The sequence below is a fragment of the Cynara cardunculus genome (assembly GCF_001531365.2).
Source record: "Cynara cardunculus var. scolymus isolate 2C chromosome LG 12, CcrdV1, whole genome shotgun sequence".
NCBI lineage: Eukaryota > Viridiplantae > Streptophyta > Magnoliopsida > Asterales > Asteraceae > Cynara > Cynara cardunculus.
This window is the reverse complement of record NC_037539.1, coordinates 29,034,558-29,046,752: the sequence shown is the minus strand read 5'-3', so window position 1 is coordinate 29,046,752 and position 12,195 is coordinate 29,034,558.

Genomic DNA, 12,195 nt, shown 5'->3' with positions numbered 1-12,195 from the left:
ACCAGTTGACTTTCTCTCTCATCTTCATATGAATGTTCTTAATGTTCATCTTTATGTTCTTACATGAATTATCAAGATCTGCCATGATTGTTGTGATTACATGAAGATTGATTAGTAAATTGGACTCACAGTTTTTCATCAGGACCATTTTTCCGAACCGTCGTCTTTTTCTCTCTCATATTTCTTCTCTCTCCTCTTACTTATAAATATGAGATTTCTTCTTCACTTTTCTCTTTACGCTTTCAAAATCTTTAGACGAACCTCTGCTAAGATTACTCCAAAGCAAGAACTCTCTCTTCAAACCTCTTTTTCGACCTTTCCTCTTCATTTTCAAAGGTCAGAATCTTCTTTCTTACTACGTTATAAGAAATGTGTTTAATTTTATTAAAAACTTTGTTCTCATAATGCATTAAACTGTAAAGATTTTTAATCATCTCCTTCTTGATTAACAAATCTATTTTTTTCTACACATTCTACTTGAAAAACACTAATCTTTTGAGGATTTTTCAAATGAAGTTTTTTTTCTTGTTTAAAAACTTTTTCTATAATCTTTGACCATATACTGTTGGTGTATTTCTAACCAATCTGCTTCTTGCTGTTTATTTTACTTCTTTAACAATATACAAATAGCTGCCAAGAACGTCAACTTCACCGTTGACGAGATCTCTATCAAGGCCAACAACCACATTGCCTTATTAGAGATACCCTCCACCAGAGCACATTACCAAGAGGCGGCTGATTTCCTCAAATAGTCATCCTTAGGATATGCTCTCAACCATGAGCTCCTCATGGTTAAGGAACTCCTTCAGCAGTTTTGGTACACTACAGAGGTCATCGAAGTTTAAGACGAGGCTGGACGCACAATGGAGCAAATCCATTTCACTTTCAACCGCATGGAAGTGAATTTTGCAGTTTCTACACTTCGATCGGCTCTTCGTCTTCCCAAGGGTCCCTTCGATAGCGAACCCTCCTCCACCGAGATCATCACTTTCCTCGACGCCATTGGCTACCAGTGGCCAATAAAGAAGGACTCCAGCGCTCCTCTCAAATCCTTGATGAAGATTGACAAAAACAGGATGTCAGTCGTCTGGAAATACCTGTTTTCTCATTTCATCCAATGCATGGGTGGAAAAACTGGAGGTCAGGACCAGGCCTCTAGGATCTCCTTGATCATAGGCGTATCTGTGATTCAGCGTCGCAATATAAATTATGTTGCGGTCATTTTCAATGACCTGGTGCTTAAGCTGAACAAGCACCAGCGAGAAAAGGTGGTGCCTTACACCAGGTTTCTCTCAATGGTATTGACCAAGATCTTCAAAAGTCTTTACCCCAAAGAAGGAAACCTTCCAGCTTTTTGGCTTGGATCCAGGATTCTGGATCATAAGCTGAGGGACAGTGATATGGCACTTTCTTCCATTGTGTCCATCACTACCTCTTTCTCTCAGGTGGCCAYGACAAGGGAAAACCCCCCCGCGTCTAGCCAAGCCACCAAAACCCCTTTCTAAACGTTCTTCTCAACCAACTCTTGATTCTCCTCAGAGAGCCAAAAAAGCCAAAAAGGGGACAACCACGTCACTATCTAGGGCCTCTCAAAAGGCTTCAGTTATTGAAACTAGCCTTAACCCCGAGGCACTTTCTGTTAACCCTCCCAACTCTTCAGTGATTTCTCCCATCACTGTCGTATCAGTGGCACCTTCACCAATCACTTCAGTGACCCAAATCACTGAAAGTGTAGATATCAGCGCTGCCACCGCTGAACACCAACATCTCTTCTCCTCCCTCTTTGGTCTTACACATGTTGATGATGTATCAGCGACTGTCCTTCCTGATACTGAGACATACACCACTGGACCTGAGGCTGCTCCTCTTGATGCTCCTCAGCATACGGATGTCCATCCTCTCGAGATGCCCCACCAAGAGATACCGTCCTCTTCAGGATCAACAAAGTCCACCAAGAGATGCCCTGCCAAGGTGATCTTGATGTGAACTTCCTTGCCCTCCAGGCGGATGTTCAAGAAGTTCAGAGTCAGCTCCAAACTCTCCAAAAAGTTGTTCAAGCCAACAACGACGCCATTGATGTTCTTCACAGCAGGGCTGACAATCCTCAGGCAATAGCTGATCAGCAGACTGGTCTTCTTCAATAAATCCTGGGTGCTGTCCGTCAACCAACTCCAGTGATTGCACCTTCTTTCTCTGCCGATGATCATGCCCAGCTCCATGAGACGTGTGAGGCAACAAAAACTCTAGCCAATGCTTTTCAAAGGCTGGAGCATTCAATGGTTCTCCAGCGTCAGCGCTTGGACGAACTCTTTGGCCAATTCTCTCGAGCGTTAGCCAGAGAGGGGGAGATGAGGTCCAATGCTGGTGAATCATCTGATGCTGCTCCTACAGTTTCTCAGGCTGTTGGTCCAATATCAGCTTCAGTTGCAGTTGAAGCTAAGGCTCTCGGAGCTGAAGCAGTTGCTGCTCCTGTAATCAGGACCACCGAAGCTGCTCTAGCTGAGGATGTCGAAGCCATCCCTAGGGATGATACCCATACCATCACTGCTGCTGGTGATGATGATGATGTTGACGAAGATGAAGATGATGATGAAGACGATGATGAACCTGTCATTCCAGACACCGGAGATGATCTAGATGGTGACGACGATGATGATGATGATGATGATGATGAAGATGACTTTACCGTCAAGTTCCAGAAGCCATCAACCGTCACCAAAGGTGTTGCTCTCTGGGACTCTGCATCCCAGGGAGAGCAAAGTCAAGGTGAATCGACTCCATCAAGGAACCAGGACCCCAAGTCGAAAGGCAAGACGGTCGCTGAAGAAGGTAACTTGAAGGTACTTTTCAAAATCCCTCAACAAACCTTGTTTGAAGACTCTACCTCTCAGGTAGTGATTACTTCAGAATATCAACTTCATATCCCTTCAACAACCTGTGGTCGAATGGAGCGGGTATCTGATCAACCCGTCTCTTGTTCTCCAACAGACTAGCAGATGTCTTAGCTGAAGGAGTCACTCGACCAGACTAGAGTAAAAATCCCTCTTCGTACCTCTAGTGGTGATAAGTTTGACTTCTTATCTGAAGCTGAAAGACTCAAGGCATTAAGGGCTGAAGAAGAGCTAGAGCTTCAAAAGAAGCAGACTGAAGACAGCTTAAAGTTGGCCAAGTCACTACCTACTAAAGTCCTTCCCAAGAAAAAGTCCAAGAAAACGGTGAATGCTGTCCAAGTCCAAGCTAGACTTCTTTCGATTGCAGAAGATGAACGCAAGAAGAAGTAAAAGCTGGATGATAAGGACAAGCAAGCGAAGCAAAACTGAAAAAGAGACTTAGTCCCCGCTCAATTATCAGCGTCAGCATCAGCAGACGTTCTAAAGACGGTGGAACACTGGTCTCAATGCTCATCACCAGGGACAATCTTGATGTCGTTACCGAGTACCCTTCCTACCTTGGCCGCAATGGATATAGCGAATGGATGGAGATCAGGCAAGCCATTCAGCAATCTAAGTCCAGACACAAGACACTTATCGAGGACACCATCAACGAGCTCATCAAAAGGAGGTCCAGGTATGTCAAGGTCCTTGACCGGCCAACTCTGAAGAAAGGTGGGAAGAAGAAACAAATACTCTATGATCCTAATGAAGGACCATACCTAAGGAACGAACATGAAACAAGGATCTCCTTAGATGAAATCTTGAACGTTCATAAGAGTACAGACATTTCTATGTTGAATCTTGACTTGCCAGATAAAGGTCCCTATACACCTAACTCTGTGCATTTTAAACCTGAGTTAGGAGTTATATTCTTTGACTATGAAGGTGAAGTCATATTTCAGATAATGTCAGAGCTACATCTATGTCAAATGGATCACTTGGTTTATCTTTTGCTCTGGATAGATGATAGCATGCCTGGAAAAGTCGTAGATCTGAAGATACGAAGGGAATTCCTACGTCGAAGAAACCTTGGTGAAGATGTACCTGGTTACATAGATCTAAGCGTTCTAGAATAAGATTTTCTTTGTAACAACAATCCACTTTTCCTTGTAACTTCATGTACTATATCTCTTTTCAGTGATTATACTTATATTCTGTAAGTTCTGGACATGTACTGTAATACTTGTAATATTTCCTATGTTTAATAAAATGAGTATTCCATGTACTTCGCTGAAAAAGATCCCTGAAAAGTAATAGGGACACAAGTCTATGAGTTCCAGTGTTACTTTTCGCATTCACTGACAGTCTATAAGTCAGTGAATAAGCTTTCAGTTTCAGTTTCAGTTTCCGTACTTGTAATTTTCATAGATATAACTTAAGAAAACTTTTCAAGTTGAGACTGACCAAACTGAAAAAGATGCCAAAATAGTAAAAACGGATATACACTTTGTATATAACTTTTCCTTATTATTATTTGATAAGATAACCTTCCTTATGTTATCTTGTTATCATCAAATAGGGGCAGATTGTTGATCCTCTCTCTCAGTGATTTGATGATAATCTTTTTTCTCTTTCACGTTGTATTTGTGTTTCTGTATTTTCAGTTCCAGCGATCTTCACTGAGTATGTTCAGTGATCGCTGAAGAACTTGCATTGTAAATCTATCAGAGACAACAATACTTCAAGAAGACAACACTCACACCAAAGAACCTTCAGCAAACGTCGACGACTGAAACTGAAGATTAGAGACCGGAGAGTACGTGATCTGAAGCGGTACTCAGTGATTACAAGTCTGTCTACATATGTGTGAAGACTGNACCTTCAGGTCATTCCAGCATTCAGCGATCAAAGGAAGCTTGCTTAGCACGATTGTTGTTGTCTTGTCCTTATGCACACAAAGGACAAAACCCATACCCTTACAAAAGTTAGTACGGTACGGAGCCGACTAGTTGACTCTTTGTCCACCAACTTTAGGTAAGGATGTCTGCTCTTGAATAGTGCTTTTGTATTATTCGCTGTAGCAAATGACAAGCCTTCGTCTTAAGGCTTGACACGCACTCTAAACCTACCATATTGCAATAAATGAACATTTAATGCACTGGGTATAAATAGAAGTGTTTCTTCTCCATGCAATAAATGGACATTTAATGCACTGGGTATAAATGGATATTTTAAATTTGAAAATACTGTGTTTGTATTCATCCCCCCCTTCTACAAACTGTTTCTCTTCTTGTAGACCCTTACGGGACCAACAAACATGTTTGCTTAAATGCGCATAATCTAACAAGGAAGCGAGGCTCGCAAGTATTTAGGAACTGGTTTGGAATAGTATATAGTAAATGGTAGTTACTTTTGTTACTAGTTTGGAACAGATTCACTAACTGATATGTTAGTCTGGTTTTTTGTTTCTAAGATATAAAGATATGGTATTAGCTTATATGAAACGGATATTTCGAAATTTTTTGTTAAATACAAAAATTGTTTTGCGTGTTTCATATGTTGTCTAATTTCATTAAGTTGTTTAATGGTTGGTATCACATCTTGCAATACATGTATGGACTATGGGATGGGTGATATGTATCACATCGTATCACAGTACATCATACAGTACATGATCCAGTACATCATAAATACAAATTATGAATTAAATAGTAAAAACTGTTATCACACATGTATGTACTGGGTGATTTCTATTATTTATCATATTATTCCACATTAAATCACAACTATTAACCATGAATCCTGCATCATATAAATAGTCAAAAATTGCTAAACCAACTTAACCAGTTATATTTTCTAACATTATAACTTGTACTCAACCCAGTACATAAAGTTAAATAAAAACCTGAACTCATATATAATTCCATTAAAAAGCGATAACTACGAATTCACATCGATTGATAACATAAAAAAACTGAAAAGTGTATTTATATAAAAAGAAATGGCTTGGAAACATCAAAACAGAATTGTCCTACTTTGTCTTAGTTGGACAGTTACGGATATTGTGATTAGACATCAACTTGCATCCACTACACATCCTCTTAGGGCTGCTACTCTTCACTGTTGCACCAATCAATCTTTTGGATGTACCACAACCTTTGTTCCTTATACCGGTAGCAGGATGTATCTCAATGTTATCAGGTCTTATAAAACCAAGAATTTGTTCTATCCCACGCTCTTTATGTTTCATCGAAGGTTCATATGTGCGATCTTTGGCCACATCATCTCTCATTTCTTTGAGTGTAGCCACAAATGATTCTAGTTTTTCCTTGTCATCTCTTAATATATCCAACACATCATCGATGATGTCATATTTATCGTTAATTATTCTGCGTTGATCCTCGCCTACGTCGCATATTCTTTGACGGCTGTTTTGAAGTTCAATCGGTATAAGGTTACGTCTCCATAAATAACCATGACGACTGATGTGATTGCAACTACAAACAATGGTAGACTCCTTCAAATTACGAACAACCTGTACATAATATAAACATCAAATATCATAATCGAAATGTTGTTCAAACAAAACAATAACATATAAAACCAATAATAAATGACTTTCTATATGATCATACCTTATACTATGTTATTTTCTCATCTCTTTTGTCTAAATGTTCAATTAAATATGTTTCAGCTTCCTCATTTGAATTGACACTCTTAATTGAACATGTCCAGGCAGCCCTGTGTATCTCGGTTTGCACCTCAAAAAATACAGAACGCGTGTAAATCTCACAAGCGTGCCTTTCCAACTTGTTGTAGGTCAACCATTTAGGTAAGGTAGTTCTCGTATGATAATCAAGACGACGTTGTTCCCGACATTGTTTCTCCAAGGCAAATTCAAACCCCAACATAAACTAAAAAAGATTGTTTCCACATTTTGAAAAAGAGTTATAGAATGAGTTCTCACTTTCCGGCCTGGATGTTGTCTTCATGAGGCAACACATTGGAAGCTCTTTAAAATGCGCGGGTATCCACTGGGATCTTAGAGAAAACATATCTTTCAACCATGGATCATCTTGAAGGGAGAAATTTTTGATAAGAACCATCCATCTACTCTCAAACTCATCAGGTGATATGTGAATGTTCCATACGAGCTTGAAAAATTGTTCTTAAACGTGGTTTTATTAAGAAGATCATAACTAAACTGCAAGTAAATTAATTATGTAAGCAATTAAATAGTAAACAGAATAATAGGTTGTTCGGTTTCTTTATAACCTTATTGGGAACTTTATTCATGATGTGCCAAATACAAAGCCTGTGCCTTGAATCAGGAAAGACTGATGCAATTGCTTGCTTCATCGCAGGACATTGGTCGGTAAGAATCTTCATAGGGGGCTTCGAATGTGCTTTCCGAAATGCTTGGAGTAGCCATTTATAATTTGGAACATGCTCATGTCCAACCAAAGCCGATTCAACAACGACATTGCAGTTATGATTGTCAACCGCAGTGAAGGGAACAAAAACCATGGAATGTCTAAAACAATAAACATGTTAGTAACTATAGTTTATAAATAAGGCCATCTTCATTTAAAGCAAAATATACGAACCTGTTGGTTCGGAATGTAGCATCAAAAGATATTACATCTCCAATTTCAGAATAATTGAATCGAGCTACTTCATCAACCCAGAAAATAGTATGCAACTCACTACCAACATAATTGTACTCGAAAAATAAATTATGATCTGCATCCCTCTTCTTGATCATTAAATCAACCAACACCTTTGCATCACCACGACCGAAAAAATTGTCACAATCCCTCTTATAATTTTGACAATCGACAACCGTTGGACCACCGTATTCGTACCCTTCTCTTAGAGACGTATGCAGCTTATGAGCCCGTGTGGCACCCATATTTGAGATTCCGGCATCATGAACATAACGTTGATCTGAAAATTTCATTTGGCGTCCTTTTCTGGTCAAATCTATATCATCGTGTCTCAAAAGTGAATGGTTGTGATCCTCTTCAAAACCGTAACACTCATATGTTGTTGTTCCTTTCATCAATCGGAACTTCACACATGTTGTACACCCAGTCCTTTTAATATTGGAGTTCCGCACTTCTCTTTGATATTTACGGCGTACCATCGAATCAAACGACTTTTTCAATGGTAAACCAAACCTACTACATACAAAGTATTTATTCTGTATTACACCATCAGAATTAATCTTTTGGCTTGATCGTCGTACCTTAAATCCAGCCGTCTCAGCATATTTTTGGTATACCGATTCTCCTACATCCAAAGACGGATACACAGATCCGATAATGGGATTGACAACTTCTTCAACTACAGGAGTATACCAATTAGTACCACCTGGTGAGATTGATAAGGCATGTTCTGCTTGATCAATAGTTGTAAACATGAATTCAAACATATACCTGTTGATTTATTAATGTACCACAAGTGTGCACATCAACATACTGTATTTATTTACAACAGTACCACAAACATCATCATAAAATTTATACATACAGAGGCATTGCATATTCTTATACAACAAAATACATCTAAAATTTATGCACATATAATTGCAGATATTAAAGATTTCCAGAATAAAAACAAGAAGATAAAACTAAAACAGATAGATAGTAAGAAGTATTTTAAAAACATGTATTCAAACATATACCTGGTGATTTATTAATGTACCACAAGTGTGCATATCAACATACTGTCTTTATATACAACAGTACCACAACCATGATTATAACATTGATACATAAGAGGCATTACAGGTTCTAAGACAACAAAATACATCTGAAATTAATAAACATATAATTGTAGATATTAAAGAATTCTAGAATCACAACAAGAAGATAGAACTAATACAGATATACAGTAAGTAAATTAAACGATGTGATAATAATAAGTTTGGATAACACACTGTGATACAAATCAGGTTGAGCACATTATATTGTAGATATAACGTAGTTTTTTAACAGATGGATGAAACAAAAACCTGGATTTTCATCATTCTGAATCTCATTGTTCGATGTGTTTCCTGTTGTATCATCCATTCCATGAGTTTCAATATCTTCTACCATTACAATTTCTTCACAGTTTTTGGGGACCTTTTTGAATAGAGAAAGTCCCATATCAAAATCTTCATTACTCTCTAAGGTAACAACCTCCATAACATCTACATTTTCTTCATGAGAATTGACATCTACACTATCTTCATGAGAATTGATATGAATTGAAGAATCAATAGATTTTTACCATTGTTCTTCATTACGTGAGCAACCTCCAGGATGAAATTCTTGCAGAAACACTTATTGATTTGATATTCTTAAATATTATGGCGAAAATCTTCAACAAATATGTGTGATTCCATGTGATAATTTAGAATCATGATCATGTTCACACTCACGGATTAATTTTGTTGAATTTATTCCACTGAATCATAATAATCTTTAATTTAGGAATGTAAATCAATATTAATTATGTTTTTGTGAAACTGTTCCATTTTAATAATTAAAATTTAATCTTATTTTAGGAATTGACTAACATACCCTTTTAAATTGATTTAAATTGAATAATTAATATATTAAAATGATTGGTTGAAATTGGCCCTCACAGTTACCACAAACAACTCAGTTCTCCCTTGAATGGGTCCATATATATATATATATATATACACATATAAACAACTCAGTTCTCCCTTGAATGGGTCCCTATATATATATATATATATATATATATATCTTAAACAAAAGATCAAATGCAAACCAAGTCATTTGTAGAGATCGTACAAACCGTCGATTTCATTGTTTCATTTAATGAAATTGTTCCATATAATTCTTTTCTTTATTAATGTTTCATATAACTTTGTTTCTATGCAAAAATGAAATTGTTTCATTTATTAATTTTCTCATTTTGATGAAATTTGTTTGTAATATAATGAAGATGATAATATCCACAATTAACGCCCTCCACAATAAAAATGACTAATCAATCCTCATAATTAAAAAAAGTGAAAAACAAATTATGTTTGGTTGAATGAGATTTGTACAAATGGATTAATTTGCATTTGATCACTCCCCTATAAAAATAAACACACACACACACACATATATATATAGAGAGAGAGAGATGAAGAATCGTGCGAGAAATTAAACATTTTGTGAGAAAATGAAATGTTTCAATATCATATATGATTACACTCATTTGTGTGTGTTTAATCATGTACGATTATGTTTTGATCTGTAGTCAATGCAACATGTGTTTACCATATATGATTAAGCTTGTGTATCATATGTGTAATCATGTGTGATATTAAAAATTCTCGTCTTCTTGCAAAATGTTTAGCTTTTTGTTTGAACTTGCACATATATATATATATATATGTATATATATATATGTATATGTATATATATATATATATGTATATATGTATATATATATATATGTATATAGCCAAATGTTATTTTGGAAGGTGGTAAATATTTGAGAAGTAAATAAGTAATCTTAACCCTTCATATACGGTCAAGATCGGATTTGACAGGTCAATATTTGAGGCTAAGACTGGTCAATAATAAAGCTTTGACCGTACAAAAATTAAGGCTATAAGAAAAATAGAGGGGGTAGTTTTGTAACTTTTACAAATATGAAACAAATAAATTCAAATATGAACCTATGTGATTCATTTATGAACTATATGTTCATATGTGAACTCGTGTAATTAATATATAAACTATTTTAATCGATTTACATATGAACTAATTAACTGATTCATATCATATATATGAACCCTTGTGATTCATATATGAACAAATTAATTGATTCATATATGAACAAATTAATTGATTCATATATGAACCCGTGTGATTCACATATGAACTATTTAATTGATTCATATATGAATTTGTAAGTTCATATATGAATCAATTAAATAGTTTGTTGATCCTCTCTCTCAGTGATTTGATGATAATCCTTTTTCACTTATGCGTTGTATTTATGTTTCTGTATTTTCAGTTCTAGTGACCTTCACTGAGTATGTTCAGTGATCGCTGAAAAACTTGCATTGTAAATCTATCAGAGACAATAATACTTCAAAAAGACAAAACTCTCACCAAAGAACCTTCAGCAAACGTCGAAAACTGAAACTGAAGATTAGAGACTTGTGAGTATGTGATCTGAAGCGGTATTCAGTGATTACAAGCCTGTCTATATATGTGTGAAGACTGCTCAAGCTTCAGCGAATGATGAAGAGACCCTCAGGTCATTCCAGCATTCAGCGATCAAAGGAAGCTTTCTTAGCACGATTATTGTTGTCTTGTCCTTATACACACAAAGGACAAACACCATACCCTTATGAAAGTTGGTACGTTACGGAGCCGACTAGTCGACTCTATTGTCCACCAACTTTAGGTAAGGATGTCTGCTCTTGAATAGTGCTTTTTGTACTATTCACTGTAGCAAAGGACAAGCCTTCCTCTTAAGGCTTAACACGTACTCTAGCCCTATCATATTGCATTAAATGAACATTCAATGCACTAGGTATAAATAGAAGTGTTTTTTCTCCATGCATAGTGCGCGCAACTCACTCTCTAATCCTAATTCTTACTTCAAGCATTTTCTAGCTTAAGTAAAGGATCTTCTCTACAGCATTTCTTTACTTGTATTTGCTAAGACTTAGTGTGTAACTAAAGATTGTTTAGATAGGTTTTCATCACCTTATCTTTCCGCAAACAATCTTGTAATATCTGTATTGATCTTCTTTATCAATATATATTTTAAATTTGAAAATATTGTGTTTGTATTCATCCCCCTCTTCTACAAACTGTTTTACTATTCTTGTAGACCCTCAAGGGACCAACAAGTGGTATCAAAGCAGTGTTTTCTCTCTCTCTCTTTCTGTTTAGTTATTTTCTGTATTAGTTTATCTCTTTTCTTAGATAACTTTACCGCTTTCAAATGGCTTTAAAAATTACAAACACACACACACAAAAGATAATGGCTCTCTTGCCAAACCTCTTTCTGAAAGGTGTGGACCCTGAAATTCCACATTATATAGAAAATGGACCATATATTCCATTTGCTATTGCTCTGGCTGTTCCAGCAACAGCTACGACTGCCACGATTCCTGAATGGTAGATTCCAAAGCTCCCACATCAATGGAGCGATGAGGACAAAAAGAAAATATCTATAGTCATGCGTGCTTGGTCTATAATAGCTATGTCTCTTCCTGATGAGATTTATCACTCAGTGATGAAACTCAAAACTTCTAAATCCATGTGGGACACACTTTGTGTCCAATATGAAG